General features: G+C 48.4%; 2 protein-coding genes across 2 annotated transcripts in view; one reads left to right on the top strand and one right to left on the bottom strand.

The window, feature by feature from the left end:
- The window catches only part of CDS2 (CDP-diacylglycerol synthase 2), a 165507-nt gene that overhangs the window by 36245 nt on the left and 117040 nt on the right, over positions 1-12222 (bottom strand). The gene's annotated exons all lie outside the window — the stretch shown is intronic.
- Positions 6743-12222, top strand: part of SLC23A2 (solute carrier family 23 member 2) — a 54123-nt gene continuing 48643 nt past the window's right edge. The window contains exon 1 of the mRNA XM_061478991.1: positions 6743-6879. The gene's annotated coding sequence lies outside the window, so the exon portion shown is untranslated. The remainder of the gene's footprint in view (positions 6880-12222) is intronic.

Below are 12222 nucleotides of genomic sequence, written 5' to 3'. Positions count from 1 at the left end.
CTGCTCTCAGGTCTCCCCTTCAGGAGCCTTCTCTTCTCCAGGCTGACCCAGCCCAGCTCTCTCAGCCTGGCTCCAGAGCAGAGCTGTTCCAGCCCTCGCAGCATCTCCATGGCCTCCTCTGGACTTGCTCCAGCAGCTCCATGTCCCCCTTGTGCTGTTGCCCCAGAGCTGGATCAGGGCTGCAGATCAGGTCTCCCCAGAGCACTGCAGAGGGGCAGATTCCCCCCCCCTTGACCCCTTTCCCCTCCTGTCAACAGGGCCCAGGTCTCCAGAGGGACTAAGGGCCGGCACAAATCCCTTCTCCCAGCTCTGCTGTAGTGAGGGAAAGTCATCTACCAGTGGCAAGATGAGCCAGAGCTCGCAGGAACACTTCAGTGACACTGCCTCAGAGTGGCTGACACCAAGTATGAGTTGTGGAGAGGTGGCACGTGAGGCAGGGAAGGAGTTAACGCAATAAAGGGCAATTTGCTGGGGAGAAGTTGGAGTTCATTGTTCAAGGCTCTGCTGTGGATTTCCTTTTTATCCTTTCCTCTCTGAGTCTTGGCTCTAAGCATAAAAGAGGTTGCTAGTCCTTCCTCTCCCTGTTTTTATTTAGACTGCGAGCCCTCTGAGGCGAGGACTGTACCTTAACCTGTGTGCAGCAGCACAGTGGGAAAGCTTCACGGGCAGGGAACTATAAATAGTGAGCCTGTGCAGGCCTGTGGCATCCATGCTTGCTATAATTGCCTGGTTTGTGCTCCTGTGACAAGTGTTAGTTCAGCTGTCAGGGAAAGGGGGAACTGAGAAGCATTATCAGAGACAACTTCCAGCTCTCGTGTTGCCCATTGAGCTTTGGTTTGGGCCTGGTTCTCCCTCCTGCCCCGAGTTCTTCTTTTCCTGTGTGTAAATGATGCCCAGTGGGATTTGGGCAGTCCCAGAGCTGCAAAGGGCTTGTTGTGGTGCTGCCTCAGCACCACACATTTATTATGCCACTTGCTCGAGGAGGTTGATTCTGCAGCAGTGGTTTTCCTGTCACTCCTGACATCACTGTGTTTTGTTACTCCACGCTCTCATGAGGAATTAAATGAGTCATGGGGCAACAGTGGGTAAAAGCAATGACAAAGTCCAAGCCCACCCTTCCTCCCTGAACAGTGTGTGGCTGGTCTATCAGGATAGCTTGCAAGTGGGTTTAAGTGATGAAAGGTTAAACCAGCGATTCTCCCTCTGCTACCACTAGGAAGGTCTGAGTAAGCAACCACGAGAGTGCTGCTGCCTATTCTTTGTACTATAAAGGGCCTTCATTTGAACTCCCAGTGGAGGTGGCTTAAGAAAACATGGGTTTTATTCTATGCTATAAAATTCCTCTAATGGACTTAATGATTCTGTGTGCCAAGTCCACATCCTTTTGGAAGTAGTTTCAGTGGAAGGCAGTTATGCTGGTCCTGCCTATCCACATCTGTCAGCAGAAGCTGCCATTTACTGCCACAGCTTTGAACAAGAGCCATGCATGAGCTTGACATGAGGTGGCAAAACCCAGCTTGTCCCCTGCTTGAAGACTGTCTCTCCAAGTGATGCAGGCTTCAGCTGATGGGTAGCTACAAGCAAAACACCAGTGTGAATGTGCACCAGCACAGCAAATACGTCAGGAGCTGTCACCATGGGCTCTGCAGTGCCTCTTCTGCTGCCACAACGTCTCAGAGTCAGGAGATGTGGCTCCAGCGATTCAGCACCATTGGCAACTAGAACCTGGCAGGAAAAGAGAACAGGGAGGATAAATGGATTCTGTTTTCCTTCCCCAATCCTGGTCCCACTCTTCCCAAGATGTTAAGGGCTAATTTCGGCGGCTATGCCTTTGAAAAGAAGACTGGGAATGAACTCTGAGAGGTGACTAAGCCCATCTCCTCCTTCCTCAGCCAAAGGCAAGCCTTCCTCCTGACTCAGCAAGTTAAATCTCATCTATTTGATACAGCCCGAGGTACCAGACATAACAGCATCAAGAAAATTAGTTTCCCATCCAAAGCATGAGCTGTGCAGATGAGTTAGTGTTCCTGTAAGTGTTCTTGCTTACTCTTCCTTCCCTATATTCACTGAAAACACGTGGTCAATGTGGTTTGAACAACCCTAGAGCAAGAAGCACAGGAACCTGCTCTGGGTTGTTTGTCCTGTGCTGGCTGCCACAATCTGCTCTCCATTTACATGCTATTTTGCACAGGCAAAGATGAAGGAAGGTCTCCTCTCTCCAAAAGCTACCAGAGGTAAAACCATCTTGATAAAAGCAGCAGGGATCCAATAATCCTGCAACCATGCAGATTGTTTTCTCCTCCTCCCCTATTGATTTATGATGTGAATTGAGGCAACTCTAACTTTGCAGCCCCTGCCATTTATCTCCCTATATAGCAAGCACAGCAGTACATCTGCCTCTCAGATCGCTGGCTGAAGCCTCAGTAATTTGAGTACTTGGATCAAAGTCGGCTGAGATCCTTGGACCAAAAGCCCTATTTGCTATTAAGAGCACTTTGCACTAATTAAACTTCATAGAATTCTCCTTGGGTTTTCCTGCCTCCTTTTTGCAGCTGACACAAGTGAGGATTTAGCTGAGACGAGGCCGTTCAGGTTTAGAAATAGTTCTTAGAGATCAGTATTTTCACTGTCTCAATTTCCATGTAAGACAAGAGGGGAAACAGCAATCAAGTCATGACTTTCCCCAAGAGAAATAGGTAGGTGGAGGAACCCGAGGTGGTGTTTTCCACTAGGTGGTGGTAGACAGCATTGTTTAAGAAGGGTTATTCACTCTTCCCCTCTTTACCTGGTACAACAGAAGCCCAGGTTCTGTCCTGTTCTGTATTCTCTTTCCATTACAGTTACTACTCCATAATCCAGGGAAAGAAGCCAAAACATCACTGCTGGTGAGCTCTTCACTCTTTTCTTGGGGAGGTTTTTTTCCACCTCCCAAGAAGCTGTTGAAACACCAGAGGTTCCGTTTCTATTTTGTGCAACGCAGTAAAAGCTATTCCTGTTATCCATATACATGTGTACATGTATTAATTCCTGGATCCATCCATAGGAATCACATAAAATAGTGTTGATCTGCTTGGGGGGTAGACTATTTCCTTCTATCTCCTTGTATAAAACAACCCTCCAACCCAAAACACACCAAGAAAACCAGCCAGGGAATTGGAAACGAGCCATGGATCCCAGACCCAAACCAAGCATCCTTGGATCGAACTGGATGTGAAGTTTGGATTTGGTCTTTTGGAGCTCGCGGACTCAGATCAATGATTCACATCCCTGTTTGAGGCAGCGCTTTGGTTTAACATGGAAATACTGAGTAAACAGAAGGGATTCCAGCCAAAAAACATTTCAGTCTCAGTTAAATTTATGCCGCTAACGTCCATGCTGCATCTCAAAACCCTGACCTTCTGTAGCCCTGTCCTTACCATTCTATTTGCACAGAGCCATGAAGAAACAAACAACATCGAGCTGGCAAGCTTGGGGAACACACTCCTAAAGGTTACCTCCGACTATCGCAATAGTCTTGCGTTCTTTGGCTGCAGAGAAGGACACAGAGCCCAGCCTAAAGGCTCCACTACAACAGTATCTCCTCACAAAGACTTGCAGCTCCACATGGGCACAACCTCACCACAAAATCAAGTCCCTGCTTGCGTCTGTGGTGGAGATGTTGTGGTGATTCAGGCTGGCAGACATCACAAAGCACTATTCGCTCATGCGCTCTCTATTCGTTACTACTGTGATTACATTAACACTATAATATTTATCCTGAGTTATGAAAGCAAACGTAATGAGGGATTAGTAAAAAGAAGAGAAGGAGGAATTTGGACTCCAGGAGTGCAGTGGGAGCTGAAGAATGTCTTAACTTTAGGCCAGTTAAGGCAATTACAGCAGGAATTCAGGCTATCTCATTTTGATGGACAGGTATTCTGCACTGGTTGAAGTGGGAAGACTGGCGTAAGCCTCCTATTGTGGCTAACTGTCTAGATGCAGCAACACCTCACCTGATCAGGTAAATCCTCAAGTGAGCTTTGAGGAGCTCATATAAGCTCCTAGATTAGAGGTACCATAGCAAAGAAAATACCAAAGGGACTGGGTCTCCTTTAGTTCTGCACAAGAAATGATTAATGATAGCTGATTTCTCTCGACAGCGTTATTCTGATGAAGGACATGCACATGCATATCCTGTGTCTCCGATCCTTCCGACTGTTTTATGGTCCTGTGAATCATTCAGGCAGAAAGTGACTGACTGTCTTTATAAACACCTCATGGTTCGTCACTGCATTTTAATAACAGAAATTATATATGCCAAGTATTCCAGTAAAACAGTTATTACTTCTTCTGCAGCATAAAATGGGCTCTGGCTCCCTGAAGGAGTGAAATGCCAGGGCATTTGCTGGACCTCCACAGCACAGAAGGCCACCTGGAAGAGGAACAAAAGGCTGAAAAATGCATCTGCTGGGTTTGAGCCCGTGGTTCCAAGGGGTTAAGCTACGTCAAATTCAATTCTTGGAGCACTAAATCCACTTTTATCATCTTTCCCCTGCTTGTCCTTGGGATTGCCATGACCTCGAGGTCTCTTTTGCTGTTCCATTTCAATCTGACTGATGCCCAGGTCTGCACTTCTCTTGTATCTCTTGTGTTGTCCCTTGCAGCTCTCTTGTGTTACCTGTATTTCACTCTTCCACCCTCCACCAGCAGAGGGTTAGGAAATTATAACACTCATAAAGAAAAGCTGTGTCTCTGCCAGTAATTTCTGAACACAGAAAGGCTGCATCACTGAATGCATCGGATCCATCTTCCTGCACAAACTCCTGTCAACAGCGAAACTGCTGCAGTCTCAATCAATCTTGCATTACTAAAATAGCCCTTATATCACAGCACCATGCTCCTCTACCCTAACAAACAAAGGCTATTACCATTTAAAAGCTGCACTAACTCCATGGATAGGTTTGGAATAAGGCCAGGCATTGAATAATGTCTAAGGGATCAATATTCAGGCTGTTCAGCCTGGAGAAGAGAAGCTGCGTGGAGACCTCATAGCAGCCTTCCAGTAGCTGAAGGGGGCCTATGAAGATGCTGGAGATGGACTCTTCATTAGGGACTGTAGTGACAGGACAAGGGGTAATGGATTAAAACTTAAACAGGGGAAGTTTAGATTGGATATAAGGAAGAAGTTATTTACTATAAGGGGTGAGGCATTGGAATGGGTTGCCCAGGGAAGGTGTGAATGCTCCATCCCTGGCAGTGTTCAAGGCTAGGCTGGACAGAGCCTTGGGTGAGATGGTTTAGTGTGAGGTGTCCCTGTCCAGTGCAGGGGGGTTGGAACTGGATGATCTTAAGGTCCTTTCCAACCTTAACTATTCTATAATTCATAATCTAGAACAGCACAAGAGATGTGTTGTGATTTATTGGGGTCCTATCCACTTCTCCATATGGTTCACTTGAAGACCTTTTAGAAGTTTAAGGAGTGTATTGTAGTGACCATGTTAAAAATACATGCACAAGAAGGATGAGAGGCACAAGTGCTCCAGAGGCCTTGTAGGGTCTCTGCTCTTGAACTCCTGGGCTCTAACAGGATCTGATGAAACGCTCTTTAGAGGGGCAAGGGGATGGAAGGGGTCAGCCAGCTGGTACTGGGTGAACATTCCTGGTACTGAACTGTGCAAACAGCAGCTGGAAAGGCAAAGACCTGAAAGATCAACAAAGAACTGGAGGTCTGGGTACAACTGATGCAATGGTTCCAATGAGTTTCACTGGTGCAGGAGCACGGGCGCTGCTATTGACTGCCAGCTACGAGGCACCTGCATCAAGTAAGGAAGGGGCTGCTGGGGGAGAGAGCTCAGCACCAGGCAGTGTTAGCTCAAGGACACCTACTGGAAATGAGCAGCATGGGGCTTGGAGGGGGGTTTGTGGCAGGGAGAAAAGGTAGGAATTTGGGGGGGGGGGGGTACAAAGGAGGTGGAAAGGAGGCAGAAGGGGGCAGAAAGGAGGCAGAAAGCAGGTGGGAGGGAGGTAGAAAGGGGGCAGAAAGGAGGTAGAAAGGAGGCAGAAAGGACACAGAATGGAGGCAGAAAGGACACAGAATGGAGGCAGAAAGGAGGTATAAAGCAGGTAGAAAGGAGGTAGAAAGCAGGCAGAAAGGAGGCAGAACAGAGGCAGAAAGGAGGTAGAAAGGGGGCCCAGCTCTGGCTTCCCAGAAAAGCACCAAGTGCCCCAAGGTTCAGCTCTTGGCACATGTGAGAACTGCACCTACTGGAAAGGGCAGAAGCCAACTTAGAGCGAGTTGATGTTATCAGACCCCACTGGGGATTTCGGGCTGTGGGAGGCCGTGCCCATCGTCGCTACGGGGTACGGGGAACACTCAACCCATGTGCTGGTGAGCGATCCCTGTTGAAAGCTCACTAAACCGAGATGTGAGGCTAGAGGGACGTGTGCGGTGGAGGTGCCGTTTTTGGGGCAGAATCAACTGCTTTTTGCCCCCCCTAAGCTCACCCTCCTACTATAAACGATGGATTTTTCCAGAGGGGAACAGAAAACCCAACCCGAAAACACCAAACCTCAGGAAGGGCCATGGCCGCCTGTGGTGACACCAACCAAGCGCCATCTTCCTGGGGGTTGAGGAAGGACCCCCACAGACAAAGCCCCCCGCGGTTGAAGCCTCGCCACGGGTCCCTCCTCACCGCCCGGTGCCGCCATGACAGCAGGGCCCTGACGGGAGAAGGGTGGGCGGCGGGCGCCATCTTGTCGGGGGCGGAGCAGGGCCCGGCCCGCCCCGCCCCGTGCTCTGCCTGCCGGGGCCGCCCCGGCCTCGCCGCACTCGCCGCTGCCGCCCGAGCGGAGCCGCAGCCCGCAGCGCCATTGCCGCCCTCACTCAGCCCGCTATGGCAGGTGAGCCCGTCCCCTTCCTCCTTCCGCAGGGGGAGAGATGCCGCCGCATGGAGGCTGGCAGCCTCGCCGGTGCCTTCCCCCGCGGGCACCGCTCTCCCCTCAGCCCGCCGCGGTCACCGCTGCCGTTCGCTGTCACCTCCATCCCGCCCCAGCCGGAGAGCCGCCCTCCATCCCCACACGAACGCGGCTCGCCCCTTCCTCCTCACGGGGAGGTGGGGTCGGGGCTCCCCGGCAGCCTCCCACCATGTTGCCCGGCCGCCCTTCACCTTGGCCGCGGGGCTCGGCGCCGGCCGTGCCGCTCCTCCTCTCCCTTTTTATTTCTCTTACTTCTATTTTAAACCTTCCCCGTGGGCTCCGGGCCGGAGTTCCCCGGCTCGGCGGAGCCCGCAGCCCGCCTTGGGCGGAGGGGAAAGGGGGGCACCTACCTGGGCATGGGGGATGCCTGAGGGGGGAAGCCTGCGGGGCCTGCTGTTATCGGCTGGGTTTTGGTTTGGTTTGGTTTTTTTTTCCTGTCATTATTGTTATTTTATGTGTTTAATCCGACACAAAATGGGTGGCAGAGCCGCAAGCTCGCAATTGGGATGGAGAAATGCAGGTTAATTCTTCCCTGGTCCTGAAGGGGTGGCCACGCTTTCTTCTCTGATCCCGTTCTCGTGATGCGCTTTGAGGTGGTGGTTTTTTAACCCCCTTTTCATTTATTTATTTGGGGTTTTTTCTTTTTTTTTTTTTTTGGGGGGGGTGGTGGTGATATTTGGGGGCATTTTTTGTGTTTTTTTTATTTCTTTTTCCCGAGGGCAAATCGCAGCAATAAATATTTCTATTTTCTGCCTTTTTTTTTTGTTGTTGTTGTTTTTCAAGACCCATATCGCATGTGGCTTTCTTTTGTTTTAAGGTACATTTTGGGTAGCAATAAGTGATGGAGGTAGCGCAGAAAAATGTCTGAACAAAGCTTGGCGAAAGCCTTCAGTGAGGTTTCCCTTGCTTAATGGGTAACATCTACCTACCTAGAGCATGCATTGCTGTTGTGAGTGGCTTTTGCCTTTCTTCATGAAGGATGAGGATGCAGGCAGAGGCTTGCACAGCTCCATTCCTGTCCTTTCCTTTTCGAGCCATCGTTGTCATCCCATAGACTGGGCAGACTCAGTGCAGTTAAAGGGGTCCCACACACCCCATCCTTTACCTTCAGCAGGCAAGTGCAGGCAGGGGCTGGCCCCCAAAGGGAGCTGCAGGCAGAGGTTCCTGCAGGAAAGGGAACTCCCCAGATGTATTGAACACAAGGTAAAGACCTTGAGTGTTAATTTTTTCCCATCTTATCACTTGCCCCATGCAGCTGGCTCGAGTTCAGTGCCAGGTAAGTGCTCTGCTCCCTGTTGCTGCTGAACTTGACCAGCTGAAATAAAACCACCGACTGTTCTGTTTTGACAGGGAGCTTAATACCTCTATCCTCGCGTTGCCAGCCTTCAACAAGCTTCAAATTACCCAGTTTAAGCTTAAAGAAATAGCTGCTTTGGGTAGTGGTTTTGCTGGCAGCTGGAGTTTGGTGCAGGCTGTAAAACCTAGTGGAGAAGCAGGACAAATGCTGGAGGGATGAGCTGCTGATGTGTTGCGCAGTGCCAGAGCTGCACACCTTGATCTGCCTGGTGATTTCGCTATAGATAAAGGATTATTGCAACAAGGAGCTCAGGTTAGTAAACTGGAAAATAATCCCTGAGATACGTAGAACGCTTGGATTAGTAGTTGATGAGCCCCTTACAACCCTACTCCCAGCTTCGAGTCATCATCCAGATAGCTTGGAAGTAGAGCAGTATTAACATGGAGATGCATTGAAACAAATCCAGCCTTGGGCTGAGGTTAAACTGAGATTTTTATCATGGATTTAAACAAGCCTTTGGCTTTAGTAAAGATGCAAATAGGAGTTGAAAATGTCTTGTCAGACCCCTGGGGATAAGGGAAGGAGTTAAGAGTGCGATTCTCAAGGGCGGGTTGTGCTCCTGCTGTTCCTTAACAGACCGAGCTCATATGGTTTAACATCCATCCCAGTCTGTCTCTTGTCTGTAAGCCCTGCTCTTAGCTAGGCTTAGATTTGGTGAACTTTCTCAAGGCACATGGCTCTTGGTTCAACCAGATGTAAGGAGCTGGGTGGAAATGGGGTTCTCTGAATATGGGCCTCTTGCTCCTTCTGCATCTTTAGCACAGCAACAAATCTGAAGGAAAACCAGCTTTTCAAATAGTAATTTGGGCTGCGGGTTGGTGACTGTTTCCTTTGGTGGCAGCACCAATTTAAGCAGCCCCCATCCATCACTGGTTGTGCGCTCCCAGCCCTGCAGTGACCCCTCGGTGGTGCTGGTACCCGCTCAGTGGGGTCAGGGATTTGTCTGCAGTTCAAAGGTTTTTAAACTAAACCAAGTCGAGTTTTCTTTCTTTGGTGCTGTCAGTTTGTATCTTGGGTTTTGTTTGGTTTTTATTTCCTGAGGTAGCCGAATCTGTCAACTTCCTCAATGTAATGAACTTTCTTATTGTGCTATGAAGTGGTTTTGTTGTGCTGTTAAGGTTGATTGGAGACTTGAAAAACTAAATGGGTGAACCGTTACCCATCTTCAGTATGAGCTCCTCCAGGAGTGGCTGTTAAGCTGCTCTGAATGTCAGCAGTTAACCTCTTCTGATCCTTGTGTGTACAGGGGTAAGACAACTGATACATTCGGAGCTGGTCCAGTTGATAGCAGGTTACAAATTGGTGTCTCACACCAGATGGTTTTTGGAAGATCTTACTCTGCTGTAGCTCTTCCTGTCAGTGCATCTGTGAACCATGAAAGAAAAACAGAAAGAAAACTCAAGCCCAAAAAGATTCTGTGGGCCACTTCAAGAGATTTATTTTACTTTCCAAAACCTTTATGCATTCATCCATACGAGAGAAAACGCAGAGAATGGTTTTTCTTCCATTGAAGATGATGGTTCTCGTATTGCTGGAACAATCTATTTGCATCAAGTGTTCTTATTTATGAGTCACAGTGGTCATGGAATGGTCTGACAGCAGTTACAGTGGGCTTTATTTTACTCAAAAGCTGCAGGAAGAAAATATTGACAGTTAGGATGAGTAAAGGAATGAAGTAAATCATTTCAAATGAAGGCTGTTTGCCATGTTCTCCGGCCGTTCCCAGGGGTGAAGTGCACGAAGTCATCGTGCTAACACATCATGCTCCCGTCAGAGCTGGGGAGCGTGTTTTCTTTATTGCTAAATATTTTTAGTTGTTATGAGCTGTCTTTCTGACAATGTTTATTTGAAGGCAACTTGCTGGTATTTGGCCATTTCCAGGTTACGGGGAGGAAAGGTCTGCTGCTTGAGTGTTCTTCTCTTAGCGATGAATCTAAACGTGGATTTCTTGCCATGGTAATTTGGCCATGAAATAGGTAGAACTCAGAACACCTCCTTGGGAAAGGGAACTGGGCTGTTGAAACACTGCTGGCACTTGGTGGAGGAATGAAGTAGGAGGGAGAACTAGCCTTCTGGTTAAGGGGTCTCCTGCTCTGGTTTTATTCCTTGCTCTCAACGTTAATCTTGGCCTTTTTTTTTTTTTGCCAAACATAGCAATAACAATGTGTATGGCATCAGAATCCAGCGTGCCTGTGACACCCCGTGCAGCTCCCACCGTGTTCTCATCCAGCGCGTGCTCAGAGGTTGGATGAACCTGGGTTTTATGGTACTCAGTGTTGTCACGGGTGTAGCAGACAGTGAATCATCAGTCACCTTGGGCCTTGCAGAGAGCTCTGGTCGTCTTGGCTGTGCCATGGCCCCAGGATAGAGTTGGGCTTTTTGGTTTGGGAAAGACCAGTTGGCCATCGAGGCTGTCCTAAGGGAATCCCAAAGCACATGTTTGGGGGGGGGGGGGGGGGAAGAGATTGAAATACTCTTTGTTCCTATCTGACAACTCCATTTGATGTGCAGAGGAGGCTCGAGGTAATTGTAAATCTAGTCTTTTAATGGGTTTATAATTAGACATTCTATGATCTAAATCTCTGTGTGTCTCAGCTCTCAGGCCAGAAGATGAAAGTGGTAGTTATGGTGGGGTGGAAATGCACCAGCCAAGTGGCTGGTCTTCAGTTTGATTTTCTTTTATATTAAAAAGAAAACTGCTTCAGGAGAGAATAAACTTTGCTCTGTTCTGGGAAGGGGAATTTCCAGAGTTTCTTCTCACCACGTTCAGGCAGCCAGAATGCTTTATTCCCCCAAACCTGTGTTGATAAGCATGTAATAAAATCAATGTGTATTGCTAAGTGTGTCCAAGGCCAGGTTGGACAGAGCCTTGGGTGGCATGGTTTAGTGTGAGGTGTCCCTGCCCATGGCAGGGGGATTGGAGCTGAATGATCTTAAGGTCCTTTCCAACCCTAACCATTCTATGATTCTATGGGTGATGATGGTATAGCTGGGGTTTAGCTTGTGTATTGTGGAGCCTGATGGATCTTGCTCCTTTGAATGATGTTTTGCTTTTATTTGTGTCAGCAAAGTGCCGGAGAACACAAGCTCTGATCGTTGTGTTTTTAGGAGCAGATTAGTCGGGTTGTAAGAGCTGGAGGAGCTCTTACTAGCAGTGCAGTACCTGTGAGTATTCCTGAACTTGTAGGCTCCGTGTGGCATGAAAGCAATAACCGAAGTTCATGTGCATTTAGATTGAACCAGCATTCCTTTGTCACCTCCTTTGTGCTAAAAGGGCCTGTTTTCATTCAGCACTCCTTTATGCTTCAGATTAAAACTGCTTCAAGTATGGGCTCAAATTAGTCGAAACGATGAGGGAGAGATTGACTCACTGTTATATTTTGGTTGGGCTGTTTTGCAATGCTGTGAGTCACCGAATGGCTCTCAAATGGCTCCATGTCCCCCAAATTTGTTGTCTGAATTTATATTTAATATTGCAGTGCTTGTGTCATTCAGCTGAAGCATTCTCAGGCTGCTGGTGGACAGCAGTGCAGGAAAGGAAGTAAAAAGCCACTTGGAGGCGGGGGTTCTGCACTCACATTCCTGGGCATTAACCTCACCTGGGGATGCTTTGAGGAGTTTGGGCTCTAAATCTGAGGAATGGGGATTTCCTCTTGATTTTGCATGGCTGTGAAATGGCAGCCTCAGGCAACAAGGCCATTTTAGTGGTGTGCTGGCTGTTAGTAGCTTGTAAGATTGTAAAAGTTAGGAGAATAAAGTGCAGTTTGGAAGCTTTAATAGGAAGGTGCCTTAAACACTGCTTTCCTAAGTGTGCTGTTAGCTGTGTTTATATGATGAGGCAGTTAATGTGCTGTTAGTGAGTTTATCCCAGTGCTCTGGATGCTATTGTTGAGCTGGTGGTAGCAACTGGA

This window comes from Pezoporus flaviventris, unplaced genomic scaffold, assembly GCF_033815535.1.
Source record: "Pezoporus flaviventris isolate CSIRO_AGI_PZ_B2104156 unplaced genomic scaffold, CSIRO_AGI_Pfla_v1 ptg000138l, whole genome shotgun sequence".
NCBI classification, from domain to species: domain Eukaryota; kingdom Metazoa; phylum Chordata; class Aves; order Psittaciformes; family Psittacidae; genus Pezoporus; species Pezoporus flaviventris.
This window is presented reverse-complemented; position numbering and strand designations above follow the sequence as displayed.